This window comes from Passer domesticus, chromosome 13, assembly GCF_036417665.1.
Source record: "Passer domesticus isolate bPasDom1 chromosome 13, bPasDom1.hap1, whole genome shotgun sequence".
Classification (NCBI taxonomy): domain Eukaryota; kingdom Metazoa; phylum Chordata; class Aves; order Passeriformes; family Passeridae; genus Passer; species Passer domesticus.
In genome coordinates, this window is record NC_087486.1 from 13,363,687 (window position 1) to 13,391,318 (window position 27,632).

Sequence of the window (27,632 nt, forward strand, 5' to 3'; positions counted from 1 at the left end):
ATATAGTATGGTCTTCTTTAATATAGTATAATAAAGTAATAAATTAGCCTTCTGATAAGATGGAGTCCTCCTCATCATTCTCTGCCCTCATCAGGGTTGCCTGGTTTTACAATAGTTTTGGGTTTTTTTGGCATCACTATCAGGAAACTAGTATATGTGCATCATATGATAGATATTATGTGTGATCTTACAATTTACTTCTCATGCCATAATCTGTCACAGAAGTTTGTGCTCCGAGTATCTTAAATTAAACTTAATGATGAGAAGCAGAAAGAAATTTCCAAAGAGAAATAGTTTTTATATGTGATTTTTCTACACAGCTTGAAGTAATATTAATAATCCACAATGTGCTGATAGCTGTAACAATGATGCTAATTCGTAACAATCAGATTTAATGTTAGGTATTTTTTCCATGGTTTTGAAGTTGTAAAAACAATTCTTTTGCTCTTTTTTTACTGGTACTGGGGGGGCTTTTGCAAAGCAAATCTATGCATTGGGCAGAACACTTGTGTTTAGTGTTCTCAGAAATGAGACTTCAGGCTCAGCACCAGTCGCTTGTAACCAAATAGCCTGGCAGGAGAAGTGGAGTCTGAGTGTCCTGTGTTCAGCATTGTCCTCTCAGGTGCACACATCCAAATTCAGGTCCTTGGTGTGGCTCACCCTCAAGTTCTTACCTGGGGAATTTTCTGGATTCAACTAGGTTTAAAGAACTCAAGATGGAAAATAGTAAAAAAGGATTTGCAGGAATTTGACCTCCATCCTATAGGGTGATGAAAGTGTAAACGCAGCTTAGTTAAAATAGAAACAAAGGGGTTTGGATCTTGTCATTCTGAGGAGGTGAAGAGGAACCTCCTTAACATCATCAACCCTCAGAGCAACTGTTCCAGCAGCGTGACACCAGCTCTCTGCTAAGCATATTGGGGTAAAATTCTGTTTGCTACATGGTGGGTGCCTCTCAGAAGAGCATTTTTGTAGGTGTTTATTTAGAGCTCCTCCCTGTACTCACTGACAGTTTTCTTGGTTTCAACAAAGTGGGTGTGCCAGGCTCTGAAAATACAAGCAACTGCTTGTCAAAGCAAACAGGGCAAAATTACAGTTTATGTGTTGATAGGAAGAAGTTCAGCAAAGTGCAATTGATTTTGTTTGTAACAACAGTCTTTTTTGTTGATTTAAATTGAATCTTCTAGTAATATATCCTCTCCATAGGCATTGCAGGATACATTTCTTCATCAAAACTAAGGAGGGTATATGCATTTACTAATAATGGTTTGTACAAGGAAGCCCATGTTTTGAAAAGAATCAGTGACTGGTTAATTGATTTTTCCTTTTAATAATACCATTCACAGAAAATATGACAACTTCCATTGATTTTAATGCAGTTTTGTTAGGGCTTCTGAGCATAATTTCAAATTAAAAACCTGACTAATAGAATTCTGGCATTATGGAATGATTGGCCTTCAGTGCTGTAGCAGGAATTCACTTCTGTGCAGGTGGTTGTCTCCATTTCAGTGGCAGCAGTGTGTCACACCTTTTGTCTAAGAAAACATAATGATCCCAGAACTCACTTTTATACACACTGTCACAGACTGATAAAAGAATGAGTCTGTTCACTTGTTTTTCATTTTCCTCCCCATAATAAGTGAATTATTCAGTAATTGGAAATACAGTGCAGCGAATCCATTTTTCATGTTTCTAACAATGATATTAATAGGAGAAAGAACAACATGATCAAACAGCAAGCAAGTAATAAGCCAGTATGTGGAATTCATTTTGAGTTTCTGTGAGAAGAGTTTCTGCGTGTTTGGTTGTTTTTAAAAAAACATCACGCAAGTATGAAGCAACTGTTGTGTACACAGAGGTGTTAACTTCAGTAAACTTCTTAGCCTTACTCTCTCACAAACCCTGGTTAGCTCAAAAATCAATGCTTCTTCACATCACTGATTTTATGAAGTTTTGGGATACATTATCATATAGATTGACAGTTGCCCCACTGGTTCAGCACCACAGTGTGGACACTTACAAAACCATCATTAATTTCTCACACTTGTACCCAGCAGTGGTTTTCTACATAATAAACACTGTGTCCTTCAGAAGCAGATCAATAACCTGCTAGGTGTTCATCCTGAGAGGAAGTAACAAGAATCTATATTTCAAGACAAATTTGTACTCTGATATGGTTTCATATTTGCAGGATACCAGCATAAAGCAAGACATTACTTGGCATGAGACTTTACCCATTTATGCCTAGCAATATTAGAGGGAACTCATGATGCTGATACCTCTGAATTTATTGAAAGTACTGTTAAAGCTTTTTCCCTGATACAGCTCAAGGGTTATGAAAGAGCAGTTCAACTCTAAAAGATGACTGTTTTTTAAAAATATTGAGATCCTATCACAACTTAAACTTTAAAAACAAAAAACAAACCATACCCCTAGCAATTTTTTTGTCTCAATAAATCTATTTTGTCATCTCCAAGTAGCACAGAGGAAGCTTAATCTCTAAAAATTGCTCCCATTCAAATCCATTCACAAAGCTTGTGACCATTTTCTGTGCTTGTAGATTTTGTATGATTTAATTTTATCATAAACCAAAATGCTGTGAACCTTGAAATATTAGCAGGCTTGGAATGCTTACAGATAAATTGAAATAATGGAAGCTCATTAAGTTCCATGTTTTACTTGATATACTGAAATTCTTCCTAACAAAACACCTTACTGATATTTTATAAACACTTATATTTTCAGAAGTCTGATTGGGCTCTAAATTCTTACTTGTAGTATTATACTTGTATATTGTATATTCTTACTTGTATCTTGTAGTTTTTGCTGCTGTCTAGATGTGGCCATCTCTTCTTTAGACAGATCAATTCTGAATTTGTAATAGAAATCTGTCATCAGATTGGTACTCAACATGATGTGCTGGTTGTGAGATCTAAGTAATTTTTTTTTTTTTTTTGATACATGCAAATGTAAAAGGCCAGTTAGAAATACAGATCACCTCTGATGTCATGTGCCAGCTTTGGAGAGAGAATCATCTGTGGGGATGCAAGGTGTGAGCTATAGGGGATACAGCACTGGTCCTCAATGCTTATTTTTTCTTTGATTAAATCTTGTAACTATTTATTCTGAGACATCAGGCAAACTTCTCAAAAGGATTTTTTTTCATCAGTTGCAATGTTCTTTTCTAAGCCTACAGTATTTCTCTCTCCAGAGTAAAGCTTAGGGGCTGGTCATGTTTAAGTAGTGACCTTGAAGCAACAACTCTTTCAGGGTTGACTTCTTCTGGTTTTTGTTTTTCTTTAAAGTTGAACTGCAAATTGTGTTCTTCTGAAAAATATAAAACATTGGAAAATAAGGTAACTTGTGGTTTAAAAATCCATGAAAAGAGAATGATCATTCTTAAGGAGCATTTATGTACAGAATCTTTTTGCAACAGATCTGCAATTTTCTCTTTTCCTGGCTTCATGTTGTTGAATGACCAGTTACAGGCTGTTAGGAAAGCACTGAAATTCAAGTGACATAAGGCAGATGGGAGTGAAAAGCTGAACAGAGAAGAGAAAAGATAATCTTAGGTAGGGGAAAGGAGGATGGAACAGTAGGGTGTAAACTCAGGGCAAATCTTGGTTTGAGTGCTGAAATGAACTCGTTGGCTCAAAGTGAGCCCAGGAGGAGGGTTTTCAGTTTGATGTGAGTCTAGATCCTGCTATTCTTGTGGTGCGAAAGAGAAAATCTAGAAATGGTGTTGGTGACTTTTTTTTTTTGTAGATGGTTGTTCCCTTAGCACTTTTTCTACTGTATATTTTCTGCTGTATATTTGTACTTTTTCTGTTGTATATAATAGATAATGTGCTGCACTGATATTTTCAGGTCCAATATCCATCAATGTTTGCTATTTTAGACATACTGGTGGTAATGACTGTGATTATTTTTTCCATATTGCTTTGGTGGTGCTTTTTATTGTAGTAATTAAAAGTTGAGTATCAGACAATACCTTATGTGCACATCACTTACTAAATGAAAGAATGCCATGAATAAAAAAATAGAGTTGGAAAAATTATAAGGTAAAATATGAAAAACTGTATTTTGTTGTACTTCTGATTGAATCTCATGAAAAATTAGGTTGGTATATTTTTTTTTCCCCTGATGTGATGTTTTCAATGGCAATTTCCTACAGTAACTTCTCAAATGCATCTGTAAATCTTAAAATCAAAACATAACCCCACCTCATAATTTAAACTGACCTTACAGTTTATCATTGTTTCAATTTTATGAGCAGTATAATCTGAGCTTTTCCTGGGGTGTTGTTGAATAGCAAACTTGGAATTACAATAGAAAAGAAAAGATGTTATTGCATCAGAGTAGTTTACAAAAAGGCACTAGACAGATGACAGCCAAGGAGTTTATTTTCTTACTTTTACTGTTGTAATTTTGACATGTTGTTATCAATATTTAATTTTTTTATTTTTTTCAGCTTTCTATTTCACACTTCATAATTTGCAGGAAAGATTATAGCAACACTGTAGTTCTACTCTTGAGACTATTTTGGGTTTGTCATATGCATGCTAATGTGTCTGAGTTGTAAGGGAGTAGAAAGTAAAAGCTTTCTATGTTGTTGGTCCCAGAATTCTGTTTGGGTTAAACAAGTGGGAGATGCTAAAAGTTCCCCACCAAGAAATACTCACTTTCACCGACAGGAAATACTTTCCTTGTTAAAAGGGGATGTTTAAATAGTGGTGATGCAGTTGGAGCCGGTCTGTGTCATCTTCAACTGAATTTGTGTGGGAAACGTAATATGCCCTCATGATTTTGGGATAATATATTGGTATTTTGGGTACAAGGAACAGCAGGGAAGATGCAGACTTGCTCTACATGGCATAGTGGAGTGCTGATTTCTGTAGGGAGAACTGTCTGGGAATGTTGTGCCTGTTTCTCTCCCGGAGCGACCCAGGTAGCTTGGGAACAACAGGAGGCACCAATCTGAGAGAGGAGAGAGGGAGAGCTGTCACAGTTGTGAGATCTGTTCCTAGCTGAGAAAGTGGCCAGATGGTCCCAAGGAAATGATGGGATTTAAATGAAATGTCATACACTCAGAAAATGGCATTGCACACGTCATACATCACCCAGCTCCTGAAGGAGGAGAGCTGGGGAGGTGAGCTCCTGCATGGGCAGGCTTCAGCTCTTCTTCAGGAAGGCTTGTAAAGTACTTTGTAAATGACAAATTTAGAAAGTCATTAAGCGCAGTATCAAAGCTCGGTTGCTTAAGTGGATCCAATTTTGATGTGCTCTCAAAACCTGAGGGCACTTCTGATAGGAAGTGGTTTCCTAATGAGGGAATTGACTAGCAGGAATGACTTTTAAAGACTTAACTACACATAAACTCAATTTGGTCCAGGTAAATGGCTTATGTATTCAGTGCAGAGAGAGTCTAGATGATGGGGTTAAGGACAAAAAGTGGATATGTAGCACTGGTAAACTTTAAAGCCTTGTGTAAGACAGGAATATGAAATGACAGTATTAAAAAGTTTAAACATTTGTTGCAATTTTAATATAACCCAGCAAGACTGTAGTGTAGGTTGGCAGGATGATGTGATGAATTACTGCTACACTGTCTGGTATATATTGAAAGAGCTCAATAAATACTATCTGGAACAGAGTGCTTGATGATATTCTAGAGATTAAGGATGGAGATGTGGCAAAAGAGCTCTGCTTTGGTGGCCCAGTAGAGTAAACCCAAATGCCATCTTGACATTGAGTTGCTTGTAGCTGACATTGAGCTGTTGGATAGCCATTAGATTTTCCATTCAGGTCAGTGTTGACCTGGGAGATGTGCAACAGCATCTTGGGTTTCATCCTCCCGGAGATATAGGTGTTTCTAGCACTCATGATTACAGGAGGAATGGATGGAATGCTAAAACAAATAAGCAGAAAATGCATTAAAGCCCACAAATATCCCAAAACAAACCAAAACATCCTCCTGTATATGGTGAGGTGAGGTCTTACACCATGAATGTCCATGCTGTTCTCCCCAGTTCATGTCAGTCAGGGCTTCAGCACCTGGAAAATTTTCCATTTCCTCTGAGGTGACTCCAGTCTCACATTCTGTGCCCTGCTCTGGCACAGCATCATTGGGCTTTTTGTCCAGATCCCATTTGAGAGCCTGCTGAAGCTGTATCCTGTTTGCAGTCCCTCTTTTCATGATGTTTTTTTTTTGGATAATATGAATGCCCCCCTCATAATCGAATGAACTAAGGCAATCAGGAATTGAGACCAAGGAATTTAAGGTGGATATTTAGCCAGGAGACTGAGGAAAACAGAAATATAGGCTGGTGAATTAAGGCTATCAGGAAAATACTGCAGCAGCTGGGTGCATAAACTGCTGAGGTTAGCTGGGATCTTCCTTTTTCCTGAATTCTAAGGAAAGAGCTTTTGCCTGCAGCTGTATCTACAACACTGTGTGAAGGTCACAACATGGAGAGCTTTTAAAAAAAACCTCTCAAAATAACCACAAGATTTTTTCAATTATTATTTAATCATGAGCCTTTCCATCTAGTAGAGAAATGATGAAACTGTTTAACAAGAACTCCATTACAGCACATTATTCAGTTTGTCAATTATTAGTTTTATAAAAGAAAACTTAGATGATGTAGGTCACCCAGGTAAGCAAGCAGCAGCGCCTTTGTTCAAACCATAACTGAGTTAGAATAATGCCTTTTTATTCTTTTCTATAAAAGAGATGTGTGTCTGATAAAGTCAATCCAGCTTGGTGCTAAATGCATTGTGTGTGGCTGATGAATGATAAAACCTTTGCAGGAGGGTTTGCAGGTTTGTCTGTACTCGGTGTTTAACTAAATTTAATAAAGTGAAACAAAAGCTAAGTATTTTACTTTTCTCTTGTAAACTGAGCCCAGAGCACAGGAATCCATACTCTGAATGTATTTTGTCTTGCCTTTCAAAATGACAAATTTTACCAAAAGCTTCCTAAATTCGTACCAGAGACTGGTACCTTTCTTCATGTATGGTATCCCACTATTAATAATCTCCCTAATGACAAATACTTGCATACTTCACTGATTACTGCATAATTACATCAAGATACACACTGCTTTTTCTAGTCAATACTTCATTTATAAAGCTCAGCCTGAGTCTGGCCAATCAGCCCAGGTGCTGCAGTGAATGCCTACTGTCACATGTGTAAAGTGACATGTAGGTGGCTGTTTAAGTGTCATTACATTTTCTAAATATTTCGTGGGATGTGCTTTGTGTTTACACTCTGCACACTGTTCTTTTCAAGGGATCTGTCAGCTTGTCGGAGGCAATGGGTTTGAATTGATTGTTAATGTGATGTTGAAGTGTCACGTCCTACTCAGGTAGGGTAGAATTCCCCTTCAGATGGAAAATGGATAGGAAAGGTTTCATATGTATATATTAGAATAAATAGAGCATTTTGAAAACTGAGTTATCCCATAACTAATGAGTTTTGAAAGAGATTATTTTTTTACTCTTTTTTATAATAAAGCTTTTTTCACTTAGCTCTTAAGTAGTAAATTATAAAAGGTGCTTCCTAATTCTGCTCCGTTCTCCGGTCAAAGGAGAGAAAATCTAATAAGCCAATTTTATTGGTGATGTTGTTTGGGGTTTTTTGTTTGGGTGGTTTTTATCTATAAAATGTTCTTTTGTGACTTTTTGCAGAAGCTCCTGGCAGAATTGAATGGCTTCTGTTAGATACTGTAGGAGCATCCTGAATATTAACTTTTTTCTTTGCTTTTAATTTCCTTATATTTCACACAGGTTAAAAACAACTTCCTGCTTAATTTAAGCTTTTACAAGTTCTACGACACTCTCCTTCCTTGGCAGTGATAAGGGAAGTACTTTTATCTATTTGTTCAGCCTCTCTGTAGCATTTGAAATCGCTGACTCTCTTCTATACACCCTTCCTGTAAGAAGCTCAGGGGATGATTGGCAATGATTCAGGAAGGCTGAAGCTCTGCCTCTCAAATCAAGTGAGAGGTTTCTTGTGAGCAGCTGTTTGTCCACTTGCCTGTTCAGTCTTTGGCTTGCAGACCTCTCATCAAAGTTCTTCAACACTTCAAAAGCTGTTGGTAGCACCACAGAGACCATGCTGAAATCTTAACCATCTGTGAACAAGAATCACTATCTGAGGTAAAAGTAGAGGACCATTTTTTCAATTTCTATTTTGTCTGTCTCTTGGTTAAAGAACATCAGATTAGGCTAAACCCATAAAAGAAAGATGTGAAGATACTGGGGAGATGGAAGTACCTCAAAGAACTTGTCTTTTCCTAAAGTTACCTGCTCTGGAAGGTTTGTTATCATGGTGCTTAAAGCTAACTCCCTACATTTTTCAGCTCACAGTAGGACTCCTGCCCATGTAACAGATTTATGTGAAGTAACTGTAAATGGTTTTCCCAGCCCAAATAATTGACCCCCATTATGTGCTTCTCTTTGTCATCAGAGGGTGCCATTGCTGTGATTCTGTGTTTGTGTGCTAAACCCACTGATTTTTAGAAGAGGCACAGCTTCTATTGGTACCACTCCTTTTCATAGTGTAAAGAAATGGGAAAAAAGTGGTCTTATGGAGAAAACTAGCAAAAGAGCTATGTGTAGATTGAGACAGTAGTTGGAACAACCTAGTGCTAAAACAGGGTGTCCATTTGGGTTTCTTGCATTTCATCAGAACCATTTACACTGTAGTAGTGTACAAACTCATTTCTAACCCTGAAAATAACCACAAGTTTCTGAATGCTTAGTACTGTGCAGCAGAACAGCACAGGTATCAGAGGAAGAGGCAGTTTTATTTGTGAATAAAGTCCCAGAAGGAGGTGTAGTTACTACAAAGTAAGTTGCTAGTGTATTCCTCCTCCTGGAGGCACCTGCTCTAATACTGAACATGTGTAAGATCCTGAGACTTGTATGTACTATTTGTTCATTAGTCAGTGCTTGCACAGTGATTGTCCATCTGTGCTCAGGTCTAAAAGAGAGATTTACACAAGCTGGACTCAAGGAAACATGATTCCTGGAATGTATCACAAGTACAGTTCATCCCCGGAGCATATCAGACTGTATTTAGATGCAATACCAACTCATATTTACACCTTCTGTCCTTTGATATTTTCTCTGGGCTCCTAAATACATATGCAGCAATCTGGGTAAATGAAATAAAAAAATATGAACTTATCAAGCTTGATTTCCTACAGGCTGAGATGGAAGAAGACACTTTGGTAGTTTTTTAGTTTTCATTTTATTAAGAAGCCTGCTAGTATTATTGAGGGCCTTCAAATAGCATCTCTCTTGCAGCTGAGCAGCTATTCAGTGGGAAGGATGACTTTTGTGGTTTCTGAAGTTGTTATAAATATCTCAGGAACTGCTGACTGTTCAAGTCATTCAGGCTTTTCAGTAGCACGTTGCTGATGGGAGAAGATCATCACTGAGTGGGTGAAATTGTATTTGCCTGAAAGTCCAAGGAGCCCATGGAAACCGAAACTTCCTTGCCATGTTTGCCCCTATTGAAACTGAGATACCAACTTGTAAAAAGGCATAATATCATTCCATTACAGCAACATGCCTGTAGGCAAGGCACAATATGTGAGCATCATTTGTTTGCTCAGAGCCATGACTGTCATTCAGAAATATTGAAAGGTAGCAGTTGGATTTTTTCACACAAATGGTTAAGGGACTTTTCTCAGCATCAAATTAGCGTTCAAGAGTGAAAATATAGCTTCTGTTTCCTCAGATGCTGAGTTGTAAGAATGAGTAATCATGATTCCTGGGGGAATTTATTTTGTTTTTTAACTTGAGTGGCACTAGATAAATAGGTTTATCAGTTTTCCACAGAACACTTATATTTAGTAAACTTGAAATGAGATGAATTACAGTGAAGTTACTCCTCTTTCCAGTTTTCTTTAGGAGGGAAATTATTTTAAGGAGGCGTGTGCTATTTATATCTCCCACATAATGCTATACCCTCCAGCTATATTACACTGTGTGGATATGGACAAAACAAGGGATGGCTGTAATTGCTTAAGTGATTGCAGTTTGTCTTTTGTAGTTTTTGGGGTTTTTTCCTATTTAAATTCATTTTGCTCAGTGAAAAGGATATCGCTGACTTTTGTGTTAAAAAGTTCTTTCTGATCAGTTTTGTTCAGTGCACGGAAAGTCAAGTTTAGGACTCCGACCAGAGGGACAAAGGAAAGAGGAGTCCAAAGAGGTTCCTTGGAAGTAGAAATCTGCCATCCAAACCATCTGCTCACCTTGTGTGCTGGGTGTGCTGCTCTGCAAAAGCAGCCCACAGCAATTCAGGGAATAAGTTCTGAAAGTTGATATCTATATAAATTCTGGTTCACTTTAAAGCCTCTTTTAGTGTAGCAAACTTTCCAAGCTGTGTTTCTGAAGCTAATAATATATGTAAATCAGTTCATTTTCTTCTTTCACTGAGTTCTCTACATTTTCAGTATTAAATAGTGAAATAATAATCCTTATGGGCCCAGTCCTGTCAATATATCCCTGGGCAGCTTCTCAAAGGCTCCTTGAGTCTCAATCATCTATATTCATTTGGCAGTTCTAATTTTCTGGATAATTACTGCATATTTCAAGACCACTTCTGTTGTGATACTTAGCCAGATTTAATTCTTTCAGATACTTTATTTCTTAACCTATAATTTGACTTCCCTGAGAGTATTTGAAGATGGGTATGCATATTCAGTTTAGTCCTAAATTTTGGGATTGAATCACACTCCAAGTGTGTCCTCTGTCTCAATCAGGACTCCCTGTCCTGTCCCCTGAAGACTCCCAATTTGTGGACTAAATGTCACAGGAAAAAGGACACTCTGTACATAATGGAGCCCAGCATCAGCTCTTGTGGGTGACAGAGTGCCATCTAATCTTTCCAAATGAAGGTTTCTATTCATTTAAAGAAGAATTTCTCATAAGTGTATGAGAAATTGGTGTATGGTTTGAATTAATTAATTTCATTTTGCTTTTCTAGGTAGCAGGACAGATGAAGACAGTCTAGTGTGATTACAATTACGTGGGGGTTTTGGGGTTTTTTTAAAGAAAAAAGATAAAGAGACCTGTGATAAATGTTAGAGGAGACTGACCTATAACCACAGCAGGCAGACATTGATAATCAGTGTTTTTTGTGTTATCATCAGTCCAGTTGTTTTGCTAATGACCCTGAGAAAACTTTGTGGGAACAGCCAGTACTGCAGTGCTTCAGCTTGAAGGGCTGGAGCTGAGGGGGAGGATTTGGACAGAATTCTGAGGACTTCACAGTCATCATCATGAAGATAAAAAATTCTACATGGTGAAGAGGAAAGGAGGTAGAGCAGGCATCACCATGCTTTTTCTGGCTTTGGTCAGTTCCTTGATATTTTATATTAAAGGGTTTTTTCTAGTTTTTTTTTAATTTTAATTTTTTTTAACTGATACTTTTCACCATCTTTTCCCCCCTTCATTTTCAGTCATGGTAAAAATATTATGGCATTTGCCTGTCTTTGTCTGAAAGATAATTTATTCCACTTTCCTACATTTTTTCTAATGTAACATAGTGCCTTGAGCTTGAGACATTAATGTGGTTCCAGATAATCTCCTAGTCTTGTTTGACACGTGATGGCTTAAAAGCACTCTTTATAAAGCAGAATATTACAGTATTAATGTGCAAAGTGAGGGTTATTCTCTTTCTCTACATCTGATGAATTCTTTGCATGGCTTAAAACAAATGGAGGAACAGATCATCTTACAGAAATAATGATCATCTTAGAAAAATAATCTGAACAAATCAATATTTTTCTTTTCCTGACTTTCGTCCCTCCTTATTTGAGTCTAGTTCATGAAGTAATGGGATGTTAAAAATGCTTCAGATCACTTCTGTGGTGATAAATTTTGACACTCTTTCAAATATTGGTTTCATATATTTCCTTTTTGTTAGTCTTCTTGTGCCATATGCACTGCAATATACTCTAATTTTTTCCTTAGCTTGAAAGAAATGTTGCTTTTTTTTCTGCAAACAAAATCTTTTCAAACCATTTTAGATGTGATTTGAAATATTTCTTGAGTTTCACTGTTATGTCTCAGAGGAGTAGAACATATGTGGCGAGCTCTCCAGAAAGAACCTCTCAAAAGAACATATTAAAGATGAAATATAAGGATTTTTAGATCAAAAGGATAATGATTTTTTAAAAATCTTTACTATGTGATAAATTAATCAGAAGGCATTATAAAGATGTACAAACTTGCACAAGGAGAGAGAAGGAAGACAGTGACTTTGAAATTAGTGTAGACACAGACAACCTGCTGGTTGTAAAGCAGCAGACAGAGCTGGAACAGGCACCTGCCAGAAATCTGAGCTGGGTCAGAGGGAGCATGATGGGGGAAATTGGTACGAGCTCGAAACCTCCTTTTCTCAGACACTGAGTTGTATTTGCAGAGGTGCTGGGGTGCTGTGACAGGCTGTGTGGTGTCAGGGGGTGCAGGGGCTGCTCAGGAGCCTTTGGTGCCTCTCGGGCCCTCCTGGGCACTGTGGGCTCACCAGGGGAATGTGGTTCTTCCTTCCTGACTCCCCTGAAGAGCACAAACCCAAAATGATGCTAAGAGCTGAAATTAATCAGCTACCATACATCAGCATGAACCAAAGTTGTGTATTTCTGACAGGAATTCTAACAGACTTGACTCTATAACTGTGAAAAAAAATGCTATTTAATAAAACCCCAACAGATTTTCAGAGCAACTAGACATATGTATCTAAAAGAAATGCTGGACCAAAACACCTCACACTATGATAATTTCTGTTTCAGATTTCATGTGTGAGCATGTATATGACTCATTCATGCTTTAAATGCAGTTGTGAATGCATTTATCATTTGGTTAGTTAATATTTTTTGCATTAGAATACAACTGTAGTGAAACCTGTTCTAACAGATCAGCTGCAAGAAAAGCCAGCAGCAGGAAAGGAGAGTGTATTGGAGAATCTGACATCAGATTCATAGATAAGCCATACCCAAAACAAAACATAGCCCCACAACAAAAATACACTGTAATTAAATTTATGGTCTTTATTACAGTCTATCTAATTTTCAAGATCTATTTTATTTATTTATGAAAGGCTGAATTCTACAAGTCTCTGAGCTGTTATGGTGCTTGTGTTGTAACCACAATAGGTTGTAATCAAGTTTAGTACATCTCAGCATTCAAAGGAACATTCTTGAACATTCTTCAAGAATTGGAAGTTAAAATATTGGTTCTGCAAGTCTGTAAGCTTTAATGAAATAATACTAATGGTATTTCAAAAAGAATTTTGAGAAATAATCAGAAAGCAACTTCGTTATTATGACTTATCAATAATAATGAAGGAAATTTCTAGTTTGCCTGCATAGAAATTGAATTTATGGTAATGCTACAAAAATCTGATGGTTGTAGGTCTGGAACCTGGAATAAGCCTGCACAGCTCCAGCAGTGCTCAGTGTGAAGTCCATACTCCATTTATCGGTGCCCAATAAAGCATTCAGCAGTCTGGGCAATGGCTGCAAACCTGATGTAGTTTGTTCTGTATCCTGATGGTCTGAAAATACTGACTTATCTTTTAGAAGAGTTTCAGAAGGCTGAGGCATTAAAATGTCACAGGCAATATTTTTTTATAGGCTCTTTCTTATCTAATTGAAACATGAAGTCCAGTAAGTGAATTGTGATCATTTTGTGCAGGAGTTTCTATGAAAGCTCCATCCCATTAGGTAAATGTGTTTTAGCTGCTGTTACTGAGGTGCTAATACAGAGCCCTTGCCAAGCAGCCCTTTTTAGCAGTAGCTAAAATAGCTAAATTTACATGAACTTAGCTTAAACAGCTAAATTCATGTGTATTGAACAAGTGCTTGAGTTCTGCTTCACAATCTGAATGAAACATTTGAAAGAAAAATTCTCTCATGGTAATTTTGTTACCTAAGGATTATTGGTCACCCAGGTGTACTCTCACCTGGGACTGCAACAGGGAGCACCTGAAGTGCCCTCACAGCACGGGCTTGAGTCACACCTGGGCTGGTGTCTCCTGAGCCTCAGCATTGCTGCTGCCTGTGATTTCAGGGGGATTTCAGGAGTGGGACCAGTGAGGAGCTGTGCCCTCCCTGCTTGACCTCCCCCTTCCTCAGTGTTTTCCTGGTCTTTCTCCCCCCAAAAGCAAGGATCTCATCTCCTCCTAGCATAATACATCTTCCTTTTGACATGGTTCTCTGGACATATTTGCTGCTTGTTTTGCCGCTCTATATCTGTCAGGTTTTGGTTCTCACACATTTTCCCATGTCCTGTTTGTCCAACTGTATCACAGCTCTGCTTTGGCCCCTGTGGGGTTATGTATTATTTACATAATTCATTGAACTGCATTACAAAATGCTTCAGCCTTATTGCTGTAGGTGCTTCTTGCAAAGGGAGCATGTGAAAGTGTTCCTGTGCTGTTGGTACCTTGTGCCAGTGCTACCCAGAGCTCCTCTGGCCGAGGAGGCAGCCTGACTGAGGGATACAGCAGCCCCTGCTTTGGCTGGGCTGTCCCAGCACAAATGAAAAAAAAATAGCTTAAAATGCAGTTTTTAAGAGCATTTCTGTTAAATCTTTACAACCCTTATATAACCCATTTCTGTCTATGGTGTCCAGAAAAGGGAGTGTCACAGGGATGGTGGCCAGGGGCACAGGGGACACTGCCACACAGAGCTTGCACTCTTTAAGGGGCACAGCTTGGGTTGGGAGCCAGGGCTGGGTTAGGAGTCCATCTCTCACTCAAAAGTGTTCTGATTAATACTGTGATTGACACAGCAGGCAAGTGTTGTAGCAGTAAGTCATAAGACTTTGATAATATATATAGCAGTTGAGTGCTGAAACCTGTTTTGTGGTTTTGGTTTAGTTTTTTTCTTTTGTTTTGTTTGTTGTGGATTTCTGCCATGCCCATCACTTTACATCACTGGTTTATTTTTGTTCAGCTCTGTTCTGAAGTGCTGAACACAACGTGCCCCAGAGTCAGAGCTGAGGCTGCCTGTGATTTCAGGGGGCAGTGTGCTCACCTGTGAGCCAGAACCCCCCGTGCAGTGCTCCTGCAATGCTGAGTTATCCCCCAGGTCCCTGTGGCTGGGCAGGGGCCATTAGTCCATTGATTGATGCTCCTGGCTGCTGTCCCACTTCAAACAGGGTTTGAAACAGATACTCAGTGACTTAGGAAGTAGATGCACAATCTGTACATTTATCAGTGGGAAGGAAAGATTCGTTTTTGTTCAGACACAGGTGAGTTACTGCTTGTGTGGGCTTGAAGGCTACTGGCGAAAAAGATTTCCCTAGAAAATAACTAGACAGGAAAAATGAGCTGGGCTTCTGAGGATCTGAAGTATAAAATATGCAAATTGCAAGAATTTGGCATACTGTCAAGCTTAGACTTTTTCCCTTGATATACAGAATTTGTGTGACCTGCTCAGTCAAGCATCCTGTTTGCAATAGATTTTTACAATGAAATTTGCAAGTGGCTTCCTTTTTTATTTTCTCTTCTTTTAGCATTTTCTGACAGAAATTCCAAGTCCAGTTTGGAGCGTTATGTTATGCTTTAGACATCTGTGTCCTTAAAACTGGAGTGAAAATACAAGATGCCTGTTTGAATAACACGGTGTCACCAGCAGAGCTTGCAAGTGATGCGAGAGGTGATGGTGCTTCCTTATGCTTCTCTCATCACACATCATGTAGTACATTTGGGCACGTATGTGGGTAGTTCTTTGAAAAAGAATAATAAACAGGTCCAAGATGTGATGTCAGATCTAGTTAATCAGTGTACTAGAAATACATTACCCTAAATCTTGGTTAGGAAAATAGTAATCAAAGTCCTGAGTTTCTTTTCATTTGGAGAGACAGATGGCATATCTGCTTAACGGCAAATATCCAAAAGAATTTTTTTTAAAATCCTATCTTTCAAAACATGGCAATCAGAATCATCTTGGAGAGGAACTATTAAATTTAATAAGCCATATGTTCAGTGAATTTACTTATTTTGTTCAAAGATGTAGACATAGAATTCACCTCTGTGTCCTTTTGTGTAAATTAACTGCCTTATTCTATGCTACACAATTAAGGTATTTAACAAAGTTCCAAATGTGCAACATATTATTAGCCAAACAGCTACTAGTTTTCATGCTGCTGAAATAAATGCATTTAGGTGAACAGTCTGCAGTTTACTAGAATTCCCTCTGTGGAGTTCAGCGTGTTTGAAGATCAGATTGACTGGCAGCTTCCTTGGTATACATAAAACAGATCTAAAATTATTTCAAATAGAAATTCTCTGAGGATTCTATCATCTTTGCCGTTCTGTTGTACTGAAGATGCAGATGTGCCAGACTGTTCTACAGGATTATAAATGCATTAGTGAAACTCTAATACACTCTCTAACAAATATATGCAGTGCAAGAGGTTTTCTTAGCCATCTTGTACCCACTCATTTTATTTATTTCATGTAATTGGCATGTTGTTCTGCTTTTATAGCTTGTTAAAATGAGATGTGAAAATGGCTGTAGCTAATGGCTGCTGGAAATCTTTTCCCATGGTAGGAAGGAGGAAAAAAAGAGGCATTGCAGATTTTAAAGCACAGAGCTCTCCCACCGAGAAGCAGAGATTAAAAAAGATGGATATAATGCATTGCTGTGTGTGGTAGAAGAGAGTTTTAATGACCTTGGATACATAAATGAGCCTTGTAGACAATGTCCAAGCCCTGAAGTGGCACCCTGTGGCAGGGGCACTGCCTGAGGCAGGGCTGCTCTGGGCTGTGGTGCTGGCACTGAGGCAGGTGTGCTGGTCGTGAAGGGGGTTTTCTTTCCTTCTGCAGAGAAAATGATAAGAGAATAGGTGGAATGAGGTGTTCTGAATGCCTTCCTTTGCAAAGTGCAGGACTTGGCTCCCAGAAACTTAGAAAAGGTGAACGGTGGGCCGACCTCAGCTCCTCCTTCCCTGGAGTCAGGGCACTCCAGCCCAGTGGGTGGGCATAAATTAACATGATTTTATTCTGATTTAGCTGAATAAGGTGAGGTCTGACCAGTTAGAAATCCATGTGAACGTCCAGTGTATACATCATTAGTTTTAAAAGAAATATTTCTTGTTTTTTTCCTGGACTACACCGTAGACACTGTCACATTATTTCGTGTTATTTGAATTGCTGTCAGGAGAAGCACACAGTCCGTCCTGTGATTCTTAAACATTTAGTTTTTAAACTTTCGTGGCTTTAGAAAAAAACTGAAATTACAATGCTGCACACCATGATTTTCAATGGTCGTTCCTGTCTTTATCAGGAAAGGATTTTAGTTCCAGGATTTAACCTGAGAATCTTGAAGACAGCAGAGGAACTTGGCTGCATCAGTAGTCTTCTCTCTCACTAAGGGCATTGCACTCTCTCACTATATTTAATGAAATGAGTAAACTATCTTTTTATTTCCACCTGATCTAGGAACCTGTTGTTTGTTCCGTGGCAAGATATTCAATTGCAAATAGAAATAAAACCAAAATTTCCTCTGGAAAAAAGCATGTCTTGGAGAGCACTTGTTTTCTGGCATCCTATACTTTTGCAAGAAAAAAAAATTATTTGGATACTTAAACCACAAATTAAGAATTTTTTTTCATTATTAAAACATTTCAGAGGCTGCTGGGAAAGGGCTTGAGTTTTGTTCTGTACATACATATCCATTGTTTTTTAAAATAATTTTAGAGTAGCATTAGATTTCTATACAATAGCATAGCACCTGCTAGATGTGTTCCAGAGAATGATCAGCTGTTGTGTGCCTGTTCCCGTGTAAAATATTGGTAAGATGAAGTATATCAAACACATTTATCTGCTGCAAATCAGTTTGTCTCAGAAAAGACCCAGTTAAATTATATGGAGCCTAATTTTTCTACTGATACACCTTCTGAATTTTATCTGATATACTGTATTTTTCTTCCCCAATAGGTCAAATGAATCATCCTTTACTTTCTCTTTTAGAACAGACAGTAAAAGTAAATTCAGCACATGCCATTTGTGTATAACTGGCGTGATTTACTGCACGGCTGAATATAAAATCATAAAACTTACAGGACATGGTTAATACATAACCATCAAAATAACAGAGTGCAATTCTAAATTTATGAGGCTGAACTTAACACTGAATATCAAATAAGAACCACATTGATTTCTGTAGCGCATGGCTTAAAAACACATTAGGTGGCATAACTGCAAGACAGTACATTGATTTAAGCGTAAAATGCATAGCACTCAATACTTCACCACCTAACGTTTCCCAGTAATGAACAAAGCTGTTGTATATTGATGAAAGGAAAATTATTTGTTTTGTTAGATTATGGTACTCAAGCAGATGCCTTGCTTTTAGGCTGGATTGGCATAATTGGAGTCACTCTTAATAACAAATGACGTTGGACACCTGAAAGGGAGGGTACACGGTGAACTCTGCATAATGTGTTTTAAGAAATATGTATTTAGTCTGGAGTTAATGTAAGTTTGAATTCAGGCACCCTCATTTCAGGGAGGGTACTTTGGCAGGTACAGAAGATTAATTGCGTTTTGGAGGCCTCTAATTGCCTTTAAAATGTTAAACATTTGCCTTCCTGAATCATGGCCAGAGAGTAAGTCTATAAATCTCTATCACCCTTGCTCACTGAATTTTCCCAAAATTGACCCTATTTACATCAGGAAACACACCTTTTGCCATAGTTTAGACCCCAATACATAAACTGCCTTAGCAAGTGAAGAGTTGACTTTAGTCCAAGGTCCCAAAAACATAAATTGAATTGACATTGACATTTAGTCTTAAGTAGAAAATTCTGTGTGGGGGTTGAAATTGGGTCTTCTGAATATGATTTTCTCACAATGCACTATATCCAGAGTGCCATCCTTGTACTCTTTGCTGCTCCAGTAGTGCAAAGGGGACTTGAGGCAGCTCAGCCAGAAGCTTCAGGTGAGTGTGGTCCCTGGGCTGTGCTGGGAGTGGGAACAGCCAGGAGCTGCAGTGAGCTCTGCCCTTGCTGCCTCATGTGGCAGAGTGCTGCTCATCAGCCTGTGAGAACAGGACCTTGGTCTTGAAGGACTTCAACACCTTGGAACGTACAGGTCTGTCTGTCAGCTCCAGCTGTGAGCACACATTTGTGTGTTTTGGATCTGTTGTACAAAGTGTGGCTACTCCATGTTCAGTCTGTGGCCTCTGGCAGGGTGTGCCCTTGGGGTGTGAGCATTTCATAGCTGAAGTGAGTGGATATCAGCTCCAAGTCTGTGTTGCACACTCAAAACATTCCCAGGGTGCTCCGCTGATTGCAAATGTTTTAGAAGACAAATTGGATGCAGTTGCGTTCTAGTCTTGCTTAAATTTTGGGTTACTTTTTTTTTATCCTGTAAAGTTTAAGTATTAGTCTTCATGACATGCAAAATGGTCTGAGGTGTTGGAGAATAATGTTTTAATCATCATTGACATTTTCAGAGAAGATTAAAATTTAATAAAATTAATTGTCCATTTTTGAATGGCTCACTTTGCAGTTAATCACACACCTTTAGCTTCCTCTGCAGATGGGTATTGCTTTCCTGCAGTGTGTTTTTTTACCTTGTAACTCACCTGTAATTATGATAATTGATTAAGTTGTTGGTTATAATTTTTTCTTCAAATTAATGGATGTAATTTTAAGTTATGCTTAGTGTGAAACAAACTGCTTTTTTAATCTTGTTGAAAGAACCTTTTCTAAATCTGTAGAAATATTTTTTCTTTCCCTTTTAAAGGAAAATCTCCGACATACTTAAAGAATATAGCTTACTGGGGTTATATTTAATGGCAAGTATAGAATACATTGTTTTCACTGCTGTGCATCTCTAGTAATATAATTTGAAGTGCTAGGGCCCTTTGCATCCATTTCTGAATCTATTATTAGTTGATTAAATTAACTGGCTGGATCAGTACAGTGAGAAGAGACACAGTAATGATATTACAGAATTAGTATGCTATGATGAATTGTCAGGAAAAGTAACTGTGACAGCCCTGTGGCCATATGCACTTAGCCATGCAATTTATAGTCATTTGAAAAGCCAAGGACTTTTCAGTTTTGGTTAGGAAATTTGTTCTTGCTTTTGACAGAAGTTGAGGGATATGTGAGTCTTGAACAAGAGGGGGTTTACAGTGCCAACGTGGAAAGAAACTAAAGGCTCTCCTCAACTGCTAGCATTTGGATAATTTACAAAGAACAAGCTTCAAAAATGGATGATTTTATTGTAGCTGTGCCAGTTCTTTTTAGATTACAATATGATAGTGCATAGTATATAATAAGTGTGGTTCCTTTACAGTTGTAGAAAATAGTATTGCTTGGGGTCAGGTAAAAGTGAATGTGATCTTGTATCACAATCTCAGTCGTTATGGAGCACCACAAATTTTGGTACAGCAGCAGTAGGGCCTTTTTAGGAGGACAGTAAATACAGCTGGGTTTTATTCTTGCAATGATTTGAGGCTATTTAAAATGCCTTATTTTGCCTTTATGCAAGTATTTGTAAGTAAAATAAAGATTGCCAAACACCATCAAAATTACTGGTAGTTACAGTAGGTAATCAGCATATAAGAGTTGAATCAGGGCCAATGCTGTAGCAATTCCCACTCTTTTCAGCTTGCCCTGCTTAGTTGCTGGACACTTGGAATTTAAATTTAAAATCTTGCCATTTTCACATTTACCGTACTGTGGGTTGGCTCTCTCTGTAATATTCTTAATCATTAAAGCCAATTACACAAATATATTTTCAAAGTAGTAACAGGCAGAGCTTGAGTGTAAAAGCAAGTGGGCTAAGACAAAAGACAGCAGATTGTGTAGTTAACTCATTCTTTTTGTGAGCCTAATAAATGGTTTATCAGTAGCACTATGGATCTGTAATCTTTGCTGAACATCAGACTAAAATTCTTGTTAAACTTTATAAAGTGGAGTGTTAGGTCATTTTTCTTAATATTGGTTATGTAAGTTCAAACTTTTGTAAAGAAAAGGAAAATATTAAATAAGTTTTTAGCAGTTAGATGATAGGGTGTAAGAAGAATTCTTAATCTTAGAGGAAACCACTGCTGTGGTGGTTATTACACGAGTGTTGATCCCTCCTGGGACATTTTCCTGGTCCATAGGTGCTGGGGATGATCCTTCAGACCACTCTGTTTGCTACCTGGTGTCCTGAGAACAAAGCTGCATCTGCCTTGTGTTTGCCCCAGAAGATTTTCCTTAGCACATGTTGCTTTCAGATTTGTGAGGAAATACAATTTTTCATTTTCATAAAATAATTTCACTTTCCAATTTTAATTAGAGAAACATTTCCTAGCTGCAGTCTGAGGCTGACCTCTAAAGGTTACTTGGTCCATGGTTATGACATAACAGTTTCTGCACATGATCTGATCAATTCCACTCCTCTCTTCCTCTGCTTTGCTTTCATTGTCATTAGAAAGTTTCTCTTAGTGTTTGAGTCTTTTCTGCCAGAGATGAAGCCCTTTATTGCTTATTTTTTTAAAGGAATAACGGGTTTTTCCTAGTGTTTAAAATTTTGTTTCTTAATTTAATTATTAGATTAATTTATAATCTCGTATTTGAGTTATATTAATTTTTCAGAGTTAATAAACTAAGCAAAACATGTAGCACATGTAGCAGTAATACACTGAGAAAAATAATGGTCTCACCACTGTTTTCAGTAACAAGAAAACAGTTTTGTTATTTTACTGGTAGAAGTCTTACTATAATAAAGAGTTAAATACTGCTGTTAATGCTGGTGTTAAGTAAGAAAAACATTTCTACAGTTCCTCAGTTTAAGCAAGTAGTCCCTTGACTTCAAAGAAAAATTTCTCAAATACTCAAAAATTTAAATGTTAATAGCTTAAGTACTTAATTTTCCAGACCTAAATAAAGGTATTTTTCAAGCAACAAAATGTCTTTTTAGGTCTCTGTAATTGTAGGGACTTACCTGAATTTTCCTTGAAGTTGTAACCTAATACTGATAATGTGGGTTGCGGAGGTTTTGTTTTGTGTTTTGCCTTTACCTTTATCATAGAGTTATTTAAACCCATAGTCTGGTAAGGTAATATTTCCGTAATTACTGCGTTTAACTCTTCAAATATTGATCAGCCCATGTTTCAGTGACATTTTGGTTTGGTTTCATGCTTTATTTTTGCATTTTGTGAGTTTTGTGCTGTTACCTGCATGCAGCTTCTGTAATAAACACTGCAGTCACATAGTAATTTCCTAATCTTCCTGATCTGTGTATTCATAACAATTAGCACTAAGTTACTCTCATGCTTATTTGCAATGGTAGGCTCTGAGTGTTGATAAGAAACCCCTAACCAGCCAACAAAAAACCCCTTCCCCCATACCACAGTATAACAGACACGGTAGTATTTCTTTTGAGTTGTTCTTTTTGCCACATTTGCAGCATCATTATTTTAAAATACTTTTCTTGATGTTACTATAGAAGCAGCTTCTGAGAATAGATGATCAAAAGTTGCAGGCTGCTGTTGGTTTCAGTGGGTGCTAGTGAGTGTAAGGCTGGAGCCAAAATTTAAACTAAGTAAAATTGAAGAGAGGCCTGAGATGAAAAATGAAAAGGATTTTATTTTTTATTTGCCCTGCTTTTTATTGCAGGGAGTTTTTACAGTTAGGGTGTTTGATTTGGGGGTCATGTTACACTTGGGTGAACTGAAGTGATTAAACTTTGGTTCTGATCTCTGATTCACCCAATATAACAGCAGATAACCTTTTAAGATCTTGCTTCTGAGTGTGCATGCAGAAATGCTTGGTCCTTTTTGTAGTGTGTAGTCAGACTTCGGAGTATTTGTGTTTAGCAATAACTATTCATAGACAGATATCACCGTCTAGGAAAGAGCAAAACATTATTTTGTTTAGAAAGGAAACAAAAAAGAGCTTTGTTAGTAGAAGCTGTTTGGAATACGGACAGTGCACGTCAGGAAGCTGTGACAGGCATCTGCTCCCTACTGATGGATATCAGGTGCCATGACCCAGCAAACAGCCTCTCAGCTCTCCAGTGCCTGGACCACTGTGCTAAACACTCCTCAGAAATAACAGCGAGTTCAGGATGCTTGGAAAAAAATATTGCCCAGGATATTTTGTCACTGTGTTCTGTATTTGGAATCTAAAGAGCACTTAAACCTGAGCAGGCTGATGATAGTTGCTGTGAAGAGTCCACTCTTGCTGCCCGTGGAAATGAATGCCTTTGATGTCCGTGCACTGCAGAGAAACGCAGTAAGCAGCTAAATGCCTTAATGCATTCTGCCACCGAGCGATCTAAAAGCTTCCATGTGCATCGTGGAGCTTGTGCAGGAAGGTTTTCACTGTCAGCAAAGCAAAATGAATGCCTTTAGCTTTAAAGTTTAAATGCCTTGCTCAGCAGGGAGCCCAGAGAGATTTGTTCAACTGAAATGAGCTTATAATAAGGCTTTCATCCTAAGATAAGTAAGGACAACATTCAGTAGCTCTGTACTCCCTCACCAGAAAATACAAATAGCTTTCTCTATGTGTTATGATGCTGTTATTGTCTTTCATGTGATATGTTGCAATTCATGCTAATAGACATTTTCCATCGTGGGCTGAGGTAACGCCATGTTGTAACTACATTACGTTTAGAAGTTCAAAAAAAAATCAGAGTTGCAGCTTACATATTAATTGGTTTGTTTATTCTACCCCCCAGAAATGAGCACTAGGATAATATCTACAGAAGGATTTGCAGTAGCAAGGTATTTCAAACCATTTAATTGTGCTCAAACTTTACACAGGTTCAAAATGCATTTAGAGAGATTCATAGCAAAAGAAAATCCATCACTGGCTATTAGACATGAAACACCACTCCTGGCTTAGCCAGTCCCAGAGTTGCAGATTGCTTGAGGCTGAGTGTGTGGGAGCTATCCCTGTGCTTGCTGCTGCTGGAGATAAGGAACTGGGCAGACTGACCATTTGTCTGACCTGGTGTGGCTGTTTTGCATTCTCACTCCTGCCTGCTGATTTTCTAGCCCCACCCCAGTCATAATTATTCCTTCTGCAATCAAGAGGCACTGTTTGATCTGCAGGTTTCAGCTGGGATCATTAAAATAGCACTTACGGCTCAAGCCTCTGTCCACTCTTGTTTTTCGTGTGGTGTTTGTTACAGGGTTTCTGAGTCTCTAATAAGCTGTTAACAAGCTGTCAATTATAGTGCTCATGCAAATTAGTGAATCAGACAGTGAGGGGCTGATGTGTACAGTATGCTATCTCAGAGGAGGTAGACTAAACCCTTCTAATTTTCATCACTGTCTTTGCAAAGCCATCTTCATAACAGGTATAAAACAGGCATCTTGTCTTTTCCTTTTTATCATGTTTACAAATTGAATATAGTAGTTAAATATCAATTATTGCAGGTCATATTTTGTGTTAAATACCAGGCATCTAAAAATAGAACAATGACATTTAGATCCCAAGGACTTCAATGAATCTGTCTTCATGCTGGTTTAAATGTCTTATTTACAATTTGCTGGATTTCAGTGTTCACCAGAATCATCCTGCTTTGATTTCCACCACTGCCTTTGTATTTCCTATTCACTTGATTTCAATATATCACATTTTTGCTTGAAAATCCATTATTTCTTGGACTCTTTTTAACTCTTCCCCAAGGACTGCAAGCCAGGTACAAGTCTCTGTATACCAGTCATCAAAACTTCTCTGGCTGCTTATTTATTTATTTTTTCTAAGTAATTCACAGAAATGAAGTCTCATAGCTCATACTCCTTATCTTGGTCAGGGCTCCCTCAGGAGCATACCATAAACCTAATCTCTTTCAAATTCTCCATCAAAATATCAACATAAATTTATTTGTGTCCCCCTTGGTATCCATTAACTCTTGGAATACTCACCCAATGTCATTTCATACCCTGTGTTACTCCACTTGGCTGTGTAAGCACAGATCATTTTGACCTTACTAGTTCCAGTTAAAATTCAAATGCTTGTGGTTTGTGCTTACTACTGCAATTTTTTTCCCTCTGTTTTGAGGAAGTGGAACAAAGTAGCAATTGGTTGACTTTGCTGTTTGACCGGTGAGAGTGAAATTACTGATGGAGTACAAGTATCCAACATCTGACTGTGATGTTTGGCAAGATTTCTATGTAATAAAAACCACTGGAGGATTTTAAAGGGAGTCACATAGAAAAAACCCTACTTTTCTGCTGAATTTTAAGGCTAAAATGATCATCAAAAAACTCCTTGTTTGTGAGTTTCTCTTAAGTACATGTGTAATCATAACTGAGGAGGAGAAAAGGTAGGTAACCTGGGATACAGTTGTGAGTGGAATTAAGTCCATGCCTGATTGTTCTCATCTCAAGTGGAAGTGTAAAAATTTTAGGCACTTGGCACTTCACAGGCAATTATGTTTTATGGGGGACTGCATAAATAAATCAGATTTCAAAAAGCACAGTTCTGGCTTTGAAAGGTGCTTTTGAACAGCCAGTTCTATTTGTGGGCTCATAGTGGAGCTATGCAAATCCTTTTATTTAGTTCTGCTTTAAAAAGGCAATTGGTGTCCTGGGCTTAAGCCTGTAGGAACCACAGAGCATTTAGTTGGGAGGAAGGGCTGGAGATCATCTGGAGGTCACTGTCCTCTTCAGAAAGTCCTTTTTTCCCCCTGCCACGTGTCCCCCAGCACTGGACACACTGTGTGAATCTCCAGCATGGTGACTGTAGTGGGAGGACCTGTCACCTCAGTGACAGAATGATCTGGTCACCCTGACCCAAACCTGTCAGCAGCTGCAGGACAGCTGGATCAGAATGGAGTCATCTTCCGGCCTGTAATATTTGGCTCTTGAATTTCAAATATTTGAACCCAATCTTAGGAGTGCACAGGCATTAATTTAACTAGAGTTAAATACTCTTCACTGTATTCTGCAGAAATTGAGTGGGTTATGTGCCTGCTGACTTGATTCTGCTGCATTAATATCAAGGACTGTTTTTCTTCTATGAGCTGAATGGAATCAGGATCAAGAGCTAAGTAAAGTTAAACAGGCATTCATATTCATTCAGGAGCAGTACAAAGTATGCATTCAACTTGGTGCCATAATTTTCGTGTGATATCTGGTAAGCTTATTACTTAGCAAGAGCTATTAGATCAAGTTAGGCTCACAATTACAAGGAGACCCAATCAGGCTTTTGCTTCACAGAGCATGGATGACTGTAGGAAGCTGATTAGGATATTTGTAGGATATTAGTGGGAGGCTGAGGAGTTGCCATTCCCTTTTCTGAAAAGATGGATTTAGTCAAAAAGCTATCTAATTGGATAGATAATTGATTAACTGAGAAATTATATTTTCAACAAAAAGCTGTCACCAGTCTGATAAAAAGCTTGTCCTTTACAGATTTTTTGGAATATAGGGACAGATGTCTTCCAGTTATCATTTCCCAGCTGGAAGTCTAAGAAACGAAAGAGTTGTAAGAGCATCATACTGTCAGGATGTGTTCAAAATTACTTTTTTCTTTTTTAAATAGTCAACAACAACTGGCTGCAGCATCTGGCATTACTGTAGAGTTTTAGAATTGTTAATTCTACCAACTTTAGGTTGGAATAGCATTACAGACTGAAAACAACACAGTTTCTCATTGCTTTCCTTTTTCCTTGAAAACTTATTTTATTGGTTCCAAATGTGCATTTTGTAGTTAAAACAGGAGCCTTGGCATTACTGATTAAATGCTTTGGAGCAACTGGAAGAGTCAGATATGGTGATAGAATTGCTTGCGTGGAAATAGCAGCAGGAATGGTGTGTGTGCTCCCATGCCCTGTGCTGCAGCCCCCGAGGAGCTGCGGCAGGGATCAGCGGCAGCGCTTTGCCCTTTGCTCACAGGAGTGCAGAGCTGCTGCTCACGACAGGAGCCACTGCAGCTTTACCTGGCTCAGTGTCCTCTGAGCCCCTGAAAGGCTTGCTTCAATTCCCATCACCATGGGGTTCGGGGTGGGGTGTGTGTTTGGGTTTTAGGGTGCTGATTTCAAAGGTTTCCTGCCAGTGATTAAGATCTGTATGTAATGCAGGACAGACTGGAATTCAGTCTGAGTAGGCCTTCTAGTACTTCACAAAAAAACCCCTAAATACTACTTTTTGGGGGCATTCCACTTTTCTTTTGAGTAATCTAGTCTCCAGTCCCATTTATGATGAGTCTCTGGGGTCTAGTGCTTCATATTCTTATGTTTTATGTTACTGTGGTTCCTGGCTGCTTTTCATGCATATGCTAATTCCCATTTCATATCCAGCCATCAAATGTGTGTATAGTTCAAGGCACAAATTGAAAGGCCAGATTCGAAAGTTTGGTTTGGTTTTTGGTTGTTTTTTTTGGTGGTTTTTTTTTTTTTCCTCTTAAACCATCCGAGTTAATTTAAAATTTTACAGGCAGAGTCTGAATGCCTTGCTGTAAATCAAAAATAGTTATGTTCAAATGAGTGAAGTTGTGAATGTAGATTAAGATAAGTAATAAAAAAGAGAAGGAATGTTCTGAAAAAATGAATGTTACAGAATCTCCCTCTAATTTTGTGAAGAGAAGTACTTAGCTCTTAAGACATTAACAAAAAGAAATACAAGCTTAACTTGACAACATCATGGGTTTTA

At 38.2% G+C, this 27,632-nt stretch overlaps 1 protein-coding gene across 23 annotated transcripts in view; it reads left to right on the forward strand.

Moving 5' to 3' along the window:
• TENM2 (teneurin transmembrane protein 2) overlaps window positions 1-27,632 on the forward strand; it is a 1,348,016-nt gene that overhangs the window by 904,387 nt on the left and 415,997 nt on the right. The window lies entirely within an intron of this gene.